The sequence below is a fragment of the Erpetoichthys calabaricus genome, chromosome 11 (genome assembly GCF_900747795.2).
Source record: "Erpetoichthys calabaricus chromosome 11, fErpCal1.3, whole genome shotgun sequence".
Taxonomy (NCBI): domain Eukaryota; kingdom Metazoa; phylum Chordata; class Cladistia; order Polypteriformes; family Polypteridae; genus Erpetoichthys; species Erpetoichthys calabaricus.
Window position 1 is genome coordinate 60,986,994 of NC_041404.2, and position 18,677 is coordinate 61,005,670.

The 18,677-nt window shown below is 44.5% G+C and overlaps 1 protein-coding gene across 2 annotated transcripts in view; it reads right to left on the reverse strand.

Moving 5' to 3' along the window:
- Window positions 1-18,061, reverse strand: part of myot (myotilin) — a 114,651-nt gene extending 96,590 nt beyond the window's left edge. The window contains exon 1 of one of the 2 annotated variants that reach the window (XM_051934209.1): window positions 17,877-18,061. The gene's annotated coding sequence lies outside the window, so the exon portion shown is untranslated. The remainder of the gene's footprint in view (window positions 1-17,876) is intronic. The other variant, XM_028814523.2, reaches the window with a different exon arrangement.
- Window positions 18,062-18,677: the final 616 nt, after the last annotated feature.

The following is an 18,677-nucleotide window of genomic DNA, read 5'->3' on the forward strand; positions in this document are numbered from 1 at the left end:
TTATTTTCCTTACCATTCATTGTACATGATGGCCCAGTCCACAATCAAGCTAGGAATCTAAAACTGAATAGAATTCTACCCACAATTCTGAATGGCACCCAAGACCACAAATAAAGTACCACCCATTCAATAACAATCAAATGAAAACATCAAATCCAATTGCAATAGGCAGTGGCAAATGTGCCCAGCAAATGCTAAACTGGTCACTAGACTCAAAAACAGCACTTAGGTGACCAGCCTGTCCCAGAGAAAAAACACTGAGTGGTGTGCCAGGCAGGAAAGTGGCAGCATGTGAAGCAAGCAAGCTGTTACACTGGGGTGGCACCGGGTTGTACTGCTGCCTTGCAAATTGAATGTATCCATTTATATATGATATAGCGCCTTTCCTATTTAGCAAATCGATCTGTAAATAATAGACATGAAACGGCACCATAACTTTAAAAAAAGAGATTATTACAAATACATCTAGCGCCTTTCTTAACTCTCTATCCGTCTAAGTGTGTTTCACACTGATTGTATCGTATCATTCCTACCTATCTATTATATAGTGTCTGTCAGATCTCTCAGCCTGTATGTAATATAATTGCCTTTCAAATGCATCTGTTAAATAGTGCCTTTCACATCTATGTTTAATATTTTCTTTTCATATTGATTTGTATATTATATAGTGCCTTTCATGTCAGCATTTCTATGTTTAATGCTTATTCATACTTCTTTATCTATCTACCTGTTATATAGTGCCTTTCATAACTATCTATCTATAACATGATGCCTATCCTATTTATCTATCTATCTTTCCACTTAGTGTATTTCATATTCATATTGATTGTATAGTGCCTTTAATATTAATACTACTATTTATTATATAGTGTCTTTCATGTCTATGTTTAGTATTTTCTTCTCATATTGATTAATATATAGTGCCTTTCATCTCTGTTCATCTATGTTTAATGCTTCTTAACATTTCATATCTATTAATTATATAGTATCTATCTATACTCTATCATATAGTGCCTTTCATGTCTATCTATAATATGGTTACCTTTCCTATTTATCTGTCTTTCCACTTAATAGTGTATTTCACATTGATTGTATAATGACTTTAAAATTAATATTGCTATTCATTATATAGTGCCTTTCACATCTATATATCTAAGTAAATTTAATACAGTATCTTTCCTATCTAAATATTACACTGTGTTTTTCATTTCAATTAATCTTACAGAGTTCTTTATATCTATCATTATTATATAGTGCCTTTCACTATCTATCCATGGTTATTTTATAGTGCTTTTCACTATTTTTCATATCTCATTATCATACAGTGCCCACTGCCTTTCACTGTCTTATTATAGAGTTCTTTATTCATCCATCCATCCATCGATTATCCAACCCGCTATATCCTAACTACAGGGTCACGGGGGTCTGCTGGAGCCAATCCCAGCCAACACAGGGCGCAAGGCAGGAAACAAACCTTAGGCAAGGCGCCAGCCCACCGCAGGACACACACAAGCACACCCACACACTAGGGCCAATTTAGAATCGCCAATGCACCTAACCTACATGTCTTTGGACTGTGGGAGGAAACTGGGGTACCCGGAGGAAACCCACGCAGACACAAGGAGAACATGCAAACTTCACCCGGGTCTCCTAACTGTGGGGCAGCAGCGCTAACCACTGCACCACTGTGCCACCCAGAGTTCTTTATATCTATCATTATTTTGTAGTGCTGTTCACTGTTTTGTAGTCATTATTATATAGTGTCTTTCACTATCTATCCATGGTTATTTTATAGTGCCTTTCACTATTTTTCCCATATCTCACTATCATACAGTGTCTTATTATAGAGTTCTATATATCTATCCCTATTATATAGTGCCTTTCACTATCTATCCATGATTATTTTATAGTACCTTTTACTGTTTTTCTACCTCTCATGATCATACAGTGCCCACTGCCTATCACTGTCTATCTGACCATCTTATCTTTCTGAAGACCCCCAGATGACCTGGAGTGAGATTATGGGTTAGTCGCTTCAGTCGCCGCTCTGGGTGCCCCTCCGCATGTTTCAAACGCCCGGCAGATTAACATAACTCCAGAAGTCCAAGATAAACCCTAATGGCGAGTTCACAGCTGCAACCGTAAAGCCCGGTTGTCAATGTGGATGTCTGACCGAGGCCACACAGAGCAGCTGCTGGCCCCCCGTGTCATTTGATAGCCCCCTTGTTGTCTTAAAATAGCGAGAGACTATGAAGACTGTGGGATCTCGACCATCATCCTCCTCCTCGGCTAAAAGAACACAAAATGAAGTCGTGAACGGCAGCAAGTGGACGAAGCAGAATGTCGGAGGGTCCCTCGAGCCCTGCTGACTCATAAATCGACCTCAGCGAGTCCCTTCACCTGTCGTAAGCACAGGAAAGGCTCGTTCTTCATTAGTTCTGCTTCCAGTGCTCATACTACACCAAAGTGGTATTTTTGTATTCTCACAGCACATCATTAGGTCTTCACCTGCCAGTGATGAAGTTTTAGAAATGTGAAAATAAAGGGCTCAGTCTGTAAAACTCCTTTGGAGAGGCTTCTCTAGCAAATAATTTCAAAAGGCCAATTCTTTCAGCATTATCACCAGATGCCAAGAAAGGCAATATATTTAAAAAAAAACACACACAAATGTATAGAGTCAATAATAAAGGTGATGAAAACTAAAAGGTGATAAAGCACAAGATATGCGGGCCTGAACCAGTCACTTCACACGCTATATATATGGACGTAAACGAAATGAGCAACTGTAAATTTCGAACGATTTATGACACGTGACATGTGATATGTAGTAAATAACCTCAAGTTCTGTGGTGACTCTGAAAATATGCATTTTCATTGCACGCACAACCCACCCAACACCTAACGTCTGGGGGGTATCGAAAGCTTTAGATTCGTCAAAAATTGCGATCACCGGATTTCGACGTTTTAGGGTGCCCTGATACCGAAATCCTCAATATCTCGATGCTGGGTGTCTGTCTGCGTGTCTCAGTTTCTCGAGGACGGACTCAGAGCTAAAATGGTCAGACGGAAAAACAGCAGCCTGTTATGAGATGCCGATGTGCTGATGAGTGTCTGACCCAAAGTGTGTAAGAGAAAGGGGCACTCGAGAGGACCCCTCAAATTCCAGAATTCTGCAATGAGTGATGACTGCTATCATAATGCGCCATTTTATGATCGGAAAGATCCGCCTCAGAGCGGTAAATGATGACTGAGATGTTACAGAAGAGTTTGAGTAACTTGGATCCTGGGGCGCAAAGTCTACTGACGCTCACGTCCGAATCTTTTTAATTGGTTTGTCTGCCATCTAAATTTCAAACTCGTAATCTGTCGTCCTGCAGCCTGTCAAACATTAGACATTTATGTATTTTTCTACATATTAGAAAGTTTGTCAAAGTTATATAAATTTTTCTTAGGAGAGGCCGAATGCATTGGCCAGGCTGTCAATAGAAAAGACCCTGGGACTGAAATGATGCCATCTCATCAGAAAGTAATGGAGTAATGTTCAGGATGGCCGAGGAGTGCCTTTCACGTCTATGTTTAATATTTTCTTTTCATATTGATTTATATATTAGATAGTGCCTTTCATGTCAGCATTTCTATGTTTAATGCTTATCCATACTTCTTTATCTATCTACCTGTTATATAGTACCTTTCATAACTATCTATCTATAACATGATGCCTGAAATGACGCATATCACAGATACAAAGATAATCCAAAAAAAAAAAAGAAGTAAGCGCAAAACCCTCACGACGCAGAGGACGGTGGTCTAACTCTGAAACGAATCCCTCGTGAACAGCCCCCCCAACCCAAAGTTATGTACAGTTATATCTTACTGCGATGCTTACTGTTGTGAAGATTTGTTGAAGTTCGGCAGCTTGCCAGACGAAATCACGCGTGCAAGCAGACACGGAACAAGAAAGTCAATCCAGAAAACAGCCAACGGTAATCCAAAAGGGTGGAAGTGTAAGCCAGTTGCGCACTGAGGCCTTGAAATAAAAAGGACACCAGCGATTGCGATCCTGCCGCCTTCTTATGAAACCCGTTTTTCAAACTAGCGCCTTCATCTTTCACCCAGCATCCCTTGTGGCACACACGGAGCTGCCCAATGATGCGGTACTCCCGGGGCTGCTGGGATTTGAAGTCCATTTAAGTAGTGTCGCTACAAAGTCATCTTGAGGTTTTCGCAAAATAATTTCCGTTGAACTTTTGATGACAAGCCAGCAAATGGGCGGATCTGCAAATCGCAGTCCTGTGAATTCCCGCAAAGGGATGACTTGAACTTCCCAGTGTTAGTCAAAACCGAGCAGCAGTAGCATCAATATAAACACACTTCAGCTTTATAAAGTTATTTTGAGATTTTTTTTCTCCACTTATTAAATTGTAAATAAATCACATTTAATAAACCATAAGGCTGACCCAAGAAGATCATTATATTAATCCAGCGCAGTTGACGCAGTTGGCCCAAACTTGAAGGGCATCTGTGGCACAGCCACATGCAGGTGGGCTCCTGCGTGGCAGTGACGTGCGGACAGGGGAGGCAGGTGTCATCATGAAAAATAAAAAAAAATAATAATGATCACATAAAATCAATGTGTCCACTGGTCTGTGCTTTAAATTTGTTTTCTGTATGATTCCAATAAATTTGATCATTTTTATAGTCAAAATCGCTGAATTGGCGCACTTCCTGTTTAAATACGTGGGAGAAACGCGAGGTGCGGCAGTGAGGAGGACTGCGCTCTCCTCACACACTGACGGGGTTGATGGCTGCGATTGGCGCGTGCCTGTCGCTGTTTCTCTGTATGTCACCAATATAAGGTGTGCAGACACGTTTATTATACATCCTGACTCTCCACAGTCTGGCTAATATCTTTAATGAATGTGCGTGACATATTTAGTCTTGCTGATCTGACACAAGGCCACAGTGAGAAGGCACAACGTGAGGCAGGCAGTACCGTGGCGTCCTGAAGGGGGCGCATGTGAGCACAACAGGTGCTCGTTGCTGTTGTTCTTCTCCGTTCTTTCGCCATCAGAAAGTCACGTGCACTGCAGCGGACCGTTTATTTTTATCTTTTGTTCTGACTGACTGCCAAAACGGAATATTAAGATATTTAAAACTAAAGAAAAAAAGAGTACTTTTATAAGAAAGTGGCGGAGATTTTGTGGAGAATGGACTCATTTACAAATAAAGGTAAGACCATAATCGGTTTTCAATTTTATAAAAAATGGGATCAGACTAAGAAAAAAAAAAAACAATCCAATATTTTAAAACTAATTTTTGACCTTAAATTAAATATTCTTTTGTTTTTCTTGTATTCCTTTTGTTGGACAGTCTGTATTAAAATTGATTAAAGCATCAGAAATAAAAGCTTTTAAAAACAGCTAAATATTTCAATTAAGCTCAAAACTGAAATCCTTTTTTTTTTTTTTTGTCCACCACTCCATACTTTCATTTGTATTGAATGAGTTTGAATTGTGGAATTGTAACGGCGAATTGAGAACACGTGGAGGGTGAGGAGCAAAAGCGCTTTCTCCGGCTCTCTCTCTCCGTTCTTTCTTAGCCACATATGCCTGTGTGTGTGTTAAGAATGAGATATGAAACATAACCAGTAGGCAATATGCATGGGGGCTGCCAACTAAATAGTGAATAAGCTGCTCTTTTGGGTTCATTTGTAAATGTCACTCTGACGGAGTCACCAGCCGTGAACCTCACTGCACGTCGCTGCTGCCTGCCAGAGGGAGGAGAAACGACAGGCAGGATAAACATTTGCATGGGGCCCCGCCCCCTGAGGATACTCATTTACATAGGCACTTAGCAACAATCAATCTATTGGAAGATTAGATCTATAGGAAGCATAGCGTTGACACACTCCCCTTAAGGGGGCCTACAAGCCCCCTGTGAGAGGAATTTTTTTGTTCTTTATTTCACCTCATACAATTTCTTGTATTAGGAATTTGTTAGTTTTTTCTCATACCCCTTTGGGTCAGAGCGCAGGGTCAGCCATTGTAAAGCACCCCTGGAGCAATTACTGGTTAAGGGTCTTACTCAAGGTCCCAGCAGAGTAGGATCTCTTTTGGCAGTGACGGGGATTCGAACCGGCAACTTTCGGGATACCAGCGCAGATCCTTAGCCTCAGTGCCACTACTCCGCCCTTTGTGGTGAATGTTAATTTTTTAGTAAGGTTAAATGCAACCAGATCCGTTTTCATAATTCATGAAGAGGATTTACATGCCAGGAAACAAAAATTGGATCGACTTGGCTTGTTTAGACCATGGATATGCATTCTGACATTTTAAACCCGGATTGCATTGGCCATCTGATTGTCTGAGTTGAAATGAATTGTAGGTCTGGTATCTCTGCAGCCCGGAGCCTCCACATTGGAGCTCCAAGCAGGTGGAGTTAACTAACTCAGCGTTTCTCAACCTTTAAGTATTTGCGATTCGAGTTTTCATAACAGTTTTAATCGTGCCCCCCTAATGTTTTTTTGAAAGGAGCCCACTAATACAAATTTGTTCTTTTTTAATTAATGATAAACCATAGATGCATATTTTATTATACCCACTTAACCTTTATCGACATTTATCTAACTCTATATTTATATTTCTAGCATCAAAATGTAGTTTATTGTAGTGGGCTGGCGCCCTGCCTGGGGTTTGTTTCCTGCCTTGCACCCTGTGTTGGCTGGGATTGGCTCCAGCAGATTCCCGTGACCCTGTAGTTAGCATATAGCGGGTTGGATAATGGATGAATGGATGGATGGATGGATGGGATGAAAATTGGTTGAGGTCCTCCCTGCATGGAGTTTGCATGTTCTCCCCGTGTCTGTGTGGGTTTCCTCCAGGTGCTCTGGTTTCCTCCCGCAGTCCAAAGACATGCAGGTTTGGTGCATTGGCGATCCTAAATTGTCCCTAGTGTGTGCTTGGTGTGTGGGTGTGTGTGCGCCCTGCGGTGGGCTGGCGCACTGCCCAGTGTTTGTTTCCCGCCTTGCGCCCTGTGTTGGCTGGGATTGGCTCCAGCAGACCCCCGTGACCCTGTAGTTAGGATATAGCGGGTTGGATAATGGATGGGTGGAGAATGTAGTTTAAGTTAATTTGTTTTGGTTTTAATAGATGTATCTTCGCGCCCCCCTTTTTGTTGCTTCACGCCCCCCTAGGGGGGCCCGCCCCACATATTGAGACCCACTGAACTAACTTGACAGTACTTGGTGTTATTTGTGTCAGAAAAGACCCTCCCCAACCACTGGAGTCATTGTGACTGATGGACGGTAGATCTCCAGCACCTTCTTGTCACTGTACAATAATTAGTTAGCAGACACCCCCCCCCCCCCCCCCCCCCCCCCCCCAAATGTCAGTAACACCACAAGTTTACATTCCCTTCATTTTCTGCAACCTGCTGTGGTCTGAAAGTAAAGACGTCACTCAGGAGCGCAGTCAAATTTATATGCTAATAAGGTCATGAATATTCAAAAATGGCGTTTGGTAACACCATACACGGATACTGGTGGGAGGAGACAGGGAGCAGCTAAAAGCTTTAAATCAATTTGAGATTTATACACTACCCTGGACTGGCACATGGAGTACATACACTTTTATAATTACGATTTTTTTTGTGTGTACGTCGATTTTGCATTTCTAGCGTACTCTAAGCAAACATTTTAGTAATAATAAAATAATAATAATAATACATTTTATTTATATAGCACCTTTCCCATGCTCAAGGCACTTACAGAATATAACATATATATTATATATAATATATATATATTATATATAATATAATAAAGAACAGATTCTAAGGGAGGTTTTACACATCAGACCCCCTGGTGAGTACTGGTAGTTGCCCCCCTAAAAGTCACTCTATCAGATTAAACATCAAAAGACGGACACATCCGGCTAGCTTCTCTCTCCAGTGTTGTTTGCAGGAATGTCGACCCCAATGTGCGTTTGGATGCTCAGGATGCCTCTGTCGTGGCAGCTGTTGTGGCTTCTCACCCGCCGCACCGACTGACTGGGAAACTCCTTAGTGCCCCCCCCCCCACACACACACCACCCCCCCATATCACCCACAGTTGCTCTAGCTTCATAGGATCTGAACAGCACACACGTTCTCCATGACCGATTCCCAATGGGGGGGGGGGGGGGGGGGGCGGGGGGTCAGGTTCCCTGGCTCTTTGTTTGCCAGCCTGCCATCATGTGAGCTGCTGCTGGCTGCACTTCTACCCGGACTGCCAAGAAAAGAGGAAGAAATGGGGGGCAGCATATTGAGAATGCAGAAGGAAGAATCTGAAGAATGAGGAGACCATCTGAGCCCATTTCAACAGTGTTGGCATCGTTACAATGGCTGCCGGTGTCTTTTAGGGCTGATTTGAATTGTCTAAATTGTCACCTGCACCCACCATACAAGTAAGAACGTCACTGGTCTCTCTCCACATATGATATCAGTGCAGCTAATAAAAACAAATCCCAGTAGCCTCACTACAGAGGCTACTCAGCTTCTCGTCCAGACCTTGGTCATCTCTAAGCTGGACTACTGCAACTCTCTGCTGTCTGGACTTTCACTAAAGGCAACACGACCACTTCAACTGATCCAGAATGCAGCTGCAAGACTCGTTTTTGATATTCCCAAATTCTCGCACACTACACCTCTGCTGCGGAACCTGCACTGGCTCCCTGTGGCTGCCCGCATCAGGTTCAAAACCCTAACACTTGCCTTTAAGGCCAAAACTGGAGCTGCACCACCTTACATATCAGCACTGGTCAAGCAGCGTGTCACTTCTCGCTGTCTCAGAACATCAAGCACTGCACGTCTCGAACCACCCTTACTTAAAAGAAGAGGACGACATGCATCAAGACTCTTTGCAGTGTTGGCTCCTCAGTGGTGGAACGAACTTCCTCTTGCTGTACAAACAGCGGAGACCCTCACTGTCTTCAAACGTCACCTGAAGACACACTTCTTTCAACAGCACTTGGACTAAAGTCCCCATACTTTTTTTTTTCTACCCTTTTTTTTTCAAAAAAAAAAAAAAATAATTTGTACTAACTTACTATTTTCTTCTAGCAGGGTTTTGTATACAACTTGGTCAGCGGTAACTTGTTTAATGACAGTAGATTTAATCCTAGCCTTAAAGACCGAAGAACAGTCGTAGACTACTAAGCACTGTTGTAAGTTGCTCTGGATAAGAGCGTCTGCTAAATGATGTAAATGTAAATGTAAATACTGTATATAGCGCCTTCAGAAGGTCTTCAGGCCTGCCACTTTGTTCACATGGTGCCAGTGCTTGTGGTCAACCAATCAGCACAATTCATTGTTCTCAAGCCCCACCCACATTAGTTTCTGGTAGAACAAAAATCAAACTCTCTGGATTGGGAGCTAAAAAGAGAGAACCTGGAACTACAACTGCAACTGGGAATGCGACAAAAGTCCTTGGTTCCTGAAGAAAGCTCCTGTGGTGGGAAAGCACCAGTAGAGTAGAGTAGCAGCCCCTCATCTTAGCATACCGACGGGTACTGACACCTTTCACAAGGGACCGCTCTTTGATCGATTGTCATTGTATCTCAGCAACACAATTGTCCCGGCAGCAGTTCTGGACACCCACAGTGCTCCGACTACAACTGCCACTCATCCTTCTGGGTGTCCAGCAGGAAGCTGTGCCAGTGGCATGTTGCTACCCAATGTAGTGGGTGCGCAGTCTCCCATTGCCCGTCCATTATATTGGCCTCTGCCTGCATGGAGTGCACATGTTCTCCTGGTACTCTGCTTTCCCCCCATTGATCATCTCAGCACATGAACTGAGAAGTTCAAGATGTCTGATTGCAGGCCGTGTCACACTGGTGTCACAGTGGGATGCGCTGATTTAATTTGAGTCATGCCTGAAGTTTTGACCTTTGAACCATGTAAAGCAGGCTTCCATCCCGCCAACAAAGGGGCCTTCTTATGTTACACAGAGACAAACGACCTCGACATGCCTTTCTGAAAACAGCAGCTGCCTCTGTCTCCATGTGTCACTCAGGCACATTCAGAAATATAAATATTTATATGTGCGGCATGGGGGGCACCGTGCTTGGTGCTGCTGTCTGTCATCTCTGAAGACCTCACGCTGTCCGTGTGGAGTTTGCTTGTTCTCCTCATGAATGTGTGACAGTCAGTTAGTGACAGTGTCTGAGGTCCTTTAATCCTTTGTGGATATCACAGTGGATGGACTGGCATCCCAATTGGGATGGAGGGTGGATCCTTACCCGGCCATTATGGAAGAACAGCTTGGATGGATGTGCCTACCCAGCTAGGATGATTCCTGTTCCCTGTCCCAATAATGGGAGGACCGGGGGAATTACAGCATATAAAGAACAATCATTCCCCCAGTACATTAGGTGGCAGAGTTCTCCTGGGCTGCCCCCAGTTTAGACACCCACAAGGCTACATGTGACATGTAGTTTGGAAACGCAGCCCTGTTGGGTTACTCTAGGGGGCACTGCTGCATACAAAGACTTCAATACTCCATAGAGCTTCAGCCTGGTCTGGAAATGCCACCAAGTTGGAATACAATGGCAGCAGAAGTGCACCTGGGTCAGGTATAGGACAGGTCACCTTTATGTCACTCATGAGGTTGGAGTTGAGTGGAAGAGGACAACACTTGCCAGGGGAGTGAAGGAACAGGAAGGGACAAATGGACAGACATTAGGACTTTAAAGTGGGGCAGAATATAATTAAAGCAACTCATAGGACTGAGTGGGTGCCATTGTGACTAAAGTCTGGCATTTGGGGGGCACCCGCTGCTGGCTATACAGTGTATATTATGAGAGTATTCCATGGCCATTTATAATCACACATATTCCAAATCCATTTAAAAGGTCCTAACTCATTCTAGAGGGATTGTTTTATAAATCTTTGGTATTTTAAACTCCCCAGTCATCAGTCCTGAACACAAACGTCTCATTTTGCTTCTTCAAGTCTGTGTCTTTCGTTTCTAATTGTCTAAGTGTGGAAACTCCAAAGAAAAAGGTGAATTAATAAGAAAATAGCAAAAGAGAATGAATAACTAATAGCATTAGTAGTGAAACATTAATATAGCGCCTTACCGCCACGTCACAAATATTCAAAGGAACACAACAGGAATAAAAGCACCAGCGTCACACACTAAACAGCAAAAGGAAAGAAAGAAAGAAAGAAAGAAAGAAAGAAAGAAAGAAAGAAAGACAAATCCATCAAAGTTCTCAGTTTGACCGAGAAACACAGAGACTCCATTTTCAAAGCCCCCTTAATCCTGTGCAGGGTCGCGGGGGGCTGCAGCCCAACCCAGCAATCACTGGGAACAAAGCAGAAACATTCACTGGACATGAGCCGAGACCCTCGCAGGGCAAACACACACACCACTCTCACCCCACACACACCAAGTGATGCCCAGGATCTTCTGGAGGCAACCACCGAGCACTGCTCCGCCCGAACCGCTGCCAATCCAGGCTCCACCCGCCGCGGGCGCTCTGCACTTCTACTGCTGCCAATCCAGGCTCCACTCTATAACACAATTGTCACTCCTGCCCCCAAAACGCTCAACAGGATGGCCACTCTCTCCTCCTTGGTGCTCTACTCCTGTCCACCTGCTTTCACTCTGTTCACGGACTTGTTCTCTCTCTGTTTCTCTTTTTCTTTCTCTCTCTCTTTATCGTTCTCCTGCCTGCTTTTTCTCCCGTCTGTCAACCTCCGTTCTGTTTTCTTCTCTTTTTTCCCCAATTATTATTCTTTTATTTTCTTCGCAGTCGCGTTTCCCCTTTTAAAAAGGGTGCGTGGCACAGCTGTTTCGATTAGCAGCTCCCGGCACCAATTAGAGTCACGGATGATCCCACACCTGCGCACTTAGCGTAGAACCGTCCACTCCCGCCTCGCGCTCTCGCCACGCTACCACGCCCCCTCCTGCCAAGACGCGAATGCGGCGATGATTTCTTTCTAAAGGTGCCAATCAGCCGCGGACCTCACTTTACCACAAACACACCATCCTCCCACTACCTTGGAAGTGTAATTTCCAGTGTGTGAGTAAAGAAATTGGGAAGCACCTCCGAGTAGCCTCCTCTGCATTCAGCCGCCCATGTGAGTGTCTTCTGTTACCGAAATCTCCACATGGCATCCAAGGCTGTGCTACTGTAAATCACGCGGTGTGTGTATCAACACTCCTCTATGGGTGCGAGTCCTGGATTCCCTACCACACACTAGAAGCGTTCCACACCTACTGCCTTCAGAAGATCCTGGGCATCACTTGGCAGGACGGGGTTCCACGCACTAAGATTCTGGAATGCTGCTCATCCAAAAGCATCGAAGGCCATGCTGCTCAACTGTGTCCTCCTCTGGACCAGGCACGTTGTCCGAATGGACGAGTCTCGGCTTCCCTGGATGATCCTGTATGGTGAGGATCCCGACCTCAAGGTGGACCACCTGAAACGTTCTCTCAAGGACTGCTCCATTCCACATGTGCAGCTTGAGGCACTTGCCGAGAACCACACACTTTGGAGACGAGCGATAAATGAAGGAGTCCATCATTTTGAACAACAATGGACACAGGAAGAGATGAGAATGGCGAGGCATCACCAATGAAACCAACCCACTGCACCTGGAAGGGGGGGGCAATTCCCTTGCCCATCGTGCACCCCAGATCTGTCTTTCCTGAACTGGCCTGCTTCTCCCACCAGCACACACAGAGATGGACAAATGGATGGACGGCGTCATTGTCGTCAGATCGATGGACAGCCCTGATGATGAACTGACATGTGCCACCCCTTGACTGGTGCCATTGGTCACTCGTGTCACCTGGCAGTGCGTTGAATGTTTGGGCTGATTGGTGTAAATGTTATAATGTTATAATAATAAGTTTGTTATGAACGCGATACTCACATGGCCATTTTATTCTAAAAAACGCTGAATTATTTAAACAAGGAGATGAATTAGAGAGAAAATGGCCGACTGACTGGGAAAGTGGGTGAAGCAAAAACCCGCAGCCACAGGGGGGCGCCAGGGGGTTCTCCACCACTGTGAAGTGGGATATAGGCTGCCACCAGCAGGCTGCTATCGTGTATAATGGTAGGGAGTCGCGGTGGGTCACTGTTCCAACAATCGCACTTGATCACCCCCCCCCTTTGACGATCGTGCTGGATTCACCCAGGGGGTCCTAAATAGGGGGAAAAAGTGGGTGACGACACCAAAAAAGGCGGAGAAACTAAACCAGGGGTTCTCAAACTTAACACAGACCACGGGCTTTTGCTCCTTGTGCTTCTACTGCAGTCCTGACAAGGGGGCTTCATTCTAGACTTCCATTTATGGCTGCTGGTGCCATGGCACTGCCTGCGTGGCTTTTAAAGTGCCACCCAAAATCAAAGCCGTTTCAGAAGCAAACCTGTACATGGCATTTTGATTACACACACGTTATTTTAATTAGCCATACACAATAACTGGAAATGCACAAAGTGACACTACGGGTACATCTGATGACAAGAAAAGCTGCTCGCTGCACACTTGGCTTAGGAAAGACAGAAGTCGGGTGATGGCAGTACAAGGGTGGGCAGCCCTGGTGCCACTGCAGCTTTTCAAAGTGAGCTGAGTGGCTGAAGTCGAGTTACCAGCTCGTTCATGGTGAGGCTGTCACGTCTCTGATGTCCTTGTCAAAGACTCGAGGTCTTTGTGGCGGTCTGGCATGTCCCCTTCGTTTCACTTTTTCTTTCTGGGTCATCTCGTGCAGCCCATCCCCTTTTCTAACTACAGGTGAGCTGCTGCGGCCCACTGATAAATGCGAGAGACCCCTCTAGGAGGAGAACGGGTTCTTTGGCTGGAGACGAGGATGGGAGGACAGAGTCGAATGACAGCTAGAGTGGCCGGTGGGATGGAGAAAAAACTTTGTGTCCGGCTGGCATGATATAATGGATGGACCAGTGGAAGGTGAGAGTCGGGAGCAGTTCTATGTGGTGCACACCAGGTGGCAGTGGTCCTTGTATGGCAACCCAGTCGGGACACCTGCAGGGGTGCATGGGAGTTGGAGTCCGGAAGTTCAGCCCTGTTGGGGTCCCTGGGTATCAATAGAGGGTGCTGGTGGGAAGACATGGCATTGCACTGGAAGCATTCCTGAGTTTGGCTTGAAAGGAGCCTCAATGGCATCAATGAGGCAGTCGGGAGGCAGCGGGCAACACTCAGCAGGAGGAAGGAGCGAGAAGAATCGTTTATTGTTGTTTAACTTATCTTGTTATTGTGGATGGAGAGGATAGTGAAGAGATGCTTGGAACAATAAAAATCCTTTGTTTTACTCTAAGAATGTGTGCTGAATTACTGTGCCTTGGGTTTGGGGTTCAGTGGTACCCCCTTGTGGTCACATCACTAAATGTGTATGTGGTTCATCCATGTGATCCATCTGCATTCCAGACATGATGCCAGGCAAACACGTAATCCAGCTTGAAGATATATGGCGATATGCAATCTGGGCATGACACGCACCTGAAAGGGGTTTTTGAAAAAGCAAACAGTCATTGTCAGCCGTATGTGACACGTATTGAATGACGATGAAGTGGGGCGATTTAAAACAGACCTTAGAACTGACCCTGCGGCTGTAGACCGATTTTCAGCAATTTCAGTTTATTTTTTTTGCTCTTTTATTATTATTATTATTTTATTAGGCTTTCCTGGAAGTTTATTGGGGTCCCCTACAGCCCACAGCCCCTCACACCCTGAAACCAACAACGCATATGCCCAGTAGAGGACTGACATGCCATCCAAGATGGGGTCCCCCACTGCTACCCATTATTAGAATTAGCAAACATAAAAGTCATATTTATACATCCAATCACGAAACACACCAGTCCTGATTGAGGGTCACAGGGAGCCAAAGCCTGTCTTAGCAGCATCAAAGTGGAAGGCCGGAAGAACCCACCCTGAAATAGCCATCCGGTTATACACACGGCGAACCAACAAACAAAAATGTTGTTGAGAGGTGGAAAACTGGAGGCTTCCAAGCTAAGCACTGAGCCATTGTGTCTCTACATATTAGTCATCCATATTCTAAACCCAGTTATCCAGTCACAGGGAAGATGGAGCCCATCCTAGCAAGCTTCAGGCAGACGGGAGGAAGAAAACCTGGAAACGGTGCCAGTCCATCACATGGCAAACACAACACACACACACGGGCACATTTAGCATCGCAAGCCCACCTAATGTACACGTCTTTGGACTGTGGGAAGAAACCCATGTGGGCACAGGGAGAACACGCAAACTCCACATAGGAAGAACCGAGGACGTAAACCCTGGGCTGCCCTTTGTGAGGCTGCAGTGCAGGTCTGCTGGAGCCAATCCCAGCCAACATAGGGCGCAAGGCAGGAAACAAACCCTGGGCAGGGCGCCAGCCCACCACAGGGCACACACACCCACACACCAAGCACACACTAGGGACAATTTAGAATCGAACCTGGGTCTCCTAACTGTGAAGCAGCAGCGCTACCCACTGCACCACTGTGCCACCCTATATTATATTATATTATTATGATGTAAAAGCAGTTTCATGAGATGAAATATTATATTATGTTATATGGTCGTAATTGTCCTGTGTGCGATGCTGAGTTAAATTGTTACTTGGTTGTGCTAACCATCATATAACTCACTGACACCATACATAACATACATGACATAAATCCAGCTATTATATACTGTAGTGACTTTTATATCTAACCATCTATCAAAAAGTGCCTATCTAGCTCTCTATTATATAGTGCCTTTCACATCAGTCTATCTATCTATCTATCTATCTATCTATCTATCTATCTATCTATCTATCTATCTATCTATCTATCTATCTATCTATCTATCATATAGTGCCTTTCATAAATCTATCTATGTATTATATAGTGTCTTTCATATCTCTCTAGCTATCTATCTATGTAAATCATGATTATTATCATAGTAGGTAGACAGTGCAAATTACACAGAGATAGTGAGCAGATCAGTTTTGGAATTTTGTCAAGCAATGTGCCAACATGCCATCTCTGCATAATACCCATCCATCCATCCATCCATTATTCAACCTGCTATATCCTAGCTACAGGGTCACAGGGGTCTGCTGGAGCCAATCCCAGCCAACACAGGGCACAAGGCAAGAAACAAACCCCGGGCAGGGCGCCAGCCCACCACAGGGCACACACACACACACACTATTGACAATTTAGTACCGCCGATGCACCTAACCTACATGTCTTTGGACTGTGGGAGGAAACCCATGCAGACATGGGGAGAACATGCAAACTCCATGCAGGGAGGACCCGGGAAGCGAACCCGGGTCGCTTAACTGCGAGGCAGCAGCGCTACCCACTCCGCCACTGTGCAGAGACAGTGTAAATTTCATAGAGACAGTGACCAGGCCAATTAGATCTTGTGCCAGCTAGCATGCCAACATGCCATCGATGCATAAAGTTCTATTCTATTCCATTCTATTCTGTTCATCTCAATTTTAATAATCACCTGATGATTTAATTATCACAGAACCCATGGGGTATAGGGAGAAACAGAGATAATGGGCAGTTTAATTAGAACTTGTGTCAGCTTATGAGTCACCATGCCATCCTTGCAGAACATTCAGTGTATTGTATTACAGTATATTCTGTTCTATTCTATTAATTTTACTTAATCATTTGTGGATGATTTAATTATTACAGAAGTCATGGGGCATAGAAGAAAATTGCAAATTGTACACAGATAGTGAACAGGAAGATTAAGAATTGTGCCAGCCATTGTGCCAACATGCCATTCCTGTATAACATTCTACTCTTTTTCTAAGTTTTAATTTGTATACTCTTTGTATTGATATGTTTCCCAAACCCTAATATTAGAGAGATAATGTCAATTTCACAAAGATAACAATCAAGCTGTGTTGGTGTTTTACAATCCTATATGCCAACATGGAATAGATAGATAGATAGATAGATAGATAGATAGATAGATAGATAGATAGATAGATAGATAGATAGATAGATAGATAGATAGATAGATATTTACTTTAACACCTCCATTAAGTTCTATTCTATGCTCTTCATTTTATTTTTTTATAATTACTGAATGGTTTAATGATCACAAGACCCATTGGGCAGAGGGGGTTAAGACAGATTACACCGAGATAATGATCAATTAGAAGTGTTGCCAGCCAATATGCCAACATGCCATCCCTGCATAAAGTTCCATTCTATTCTGATCTATTCTATTCTATTCATTTTGATTTTAATAATTACCAAATCTTCTATCACTGATCCCATGGGGCATAGGGAGACCAATTAAACAAAGGAAGCAAACGGGCCTATTAGGAGTTGTGCCACCCAATGTGACAACATGCCATCCCTGCATAAAGACCTATGTATTGCATTCTGTTCTATTCATATAATTTTTATTAGTTGTGGATGATTAAACTATCAGAAAACTCTTGGGGAGACAATACCAACTGCACCCAGATAGTGAGCAGGATGATGAGGAGTTGTGCCAGCCACATGTGCCAGCATGCCATCCTTGCCTAGAGTTCTGTTGTATTCCATTCCATTCTGTTCTACTCTGATCACTTCTGGATGATTTAATATTCACAGATATGCTTTGCTTTCATTATTCCGGCCATTTGTCCGTTCTTCAACTATCCCACTTCATCCAGCTAGGGGGGCTTCTGGCTGATCTTAAATTGGACCTCGGAGTTTCTTTCCTGGTAATAGTTGGAACTGTAAATTGAATTTCTATTTAAACACCACAGATTGTATGGCCCTCAGATGCCCTCCCCTCTGACTCGGGCATGCACACTCCTAGGTTGACGGCCTCCCCTCGTCCCCCCAGACACTCCTCCTTACCAGTTTGCTTCTCTCTTGTCCATCAGGTAGCCCCCGAGGCGAGTCTGACACCCCCTGATCTTCCCCAGGCCCGTTGAAGTTGATGGTGCCCGTGAGAACAGTTCCCTTCCACGCGGCCAGACGTCATGAGCTGGGTGGGAATCACTTGGCTGAGGCTGGGGGGCACCAGATGTCGCTCTAGTGAGCTGAGGAAGTGAGCGCAGGCTGGCTTCAGGTTTCTGTTTTTTGAGCCATCAGCTGACACCACGACAAGTAAAGAGACACACTCAAGTCTCAAATATAGACGAGCGCTGCCCTCGCAAACAGCCAAGGAGGAGGAGGAGGAGGAGGAGGAGTAGGAGATGCAGGAGCCCCCCACCAAGAGGTGACATTCTGTGACACTGCATTTTCATCCTCATCCAGAGTTTTTCATGCCCCTCCCCACCCCCAGTGTCCGTTTCTGCTGCCCAATCCCAGGCCTTTGTACTCTCTTGTTCCTCGGCATTCGGATTACCCAAAAACAAAAGGAAGAAGAACTGAAAACACAAGATGGGCATCGCTGACTGACAACAAGTAAACTCTAAAACTGACTTTGTGGCGACCAAGTGTACCCATCCTCCTGGCAGCGATTATAATATGAGGTGACCCAATAAAAATTGTTTTGAATACAAATCCAGAGACACACACTAGGTGGCACCAAGCAGTAGACATGTAGAGCCCTGGGTGACACGTGTGTTGGCTTTAATGACAATTCTAAAACGGGCTCCAATGTGGAGTGTCTGAGACTGGGCACTGTAATGGCTGGATTTGAAAATGTGATTT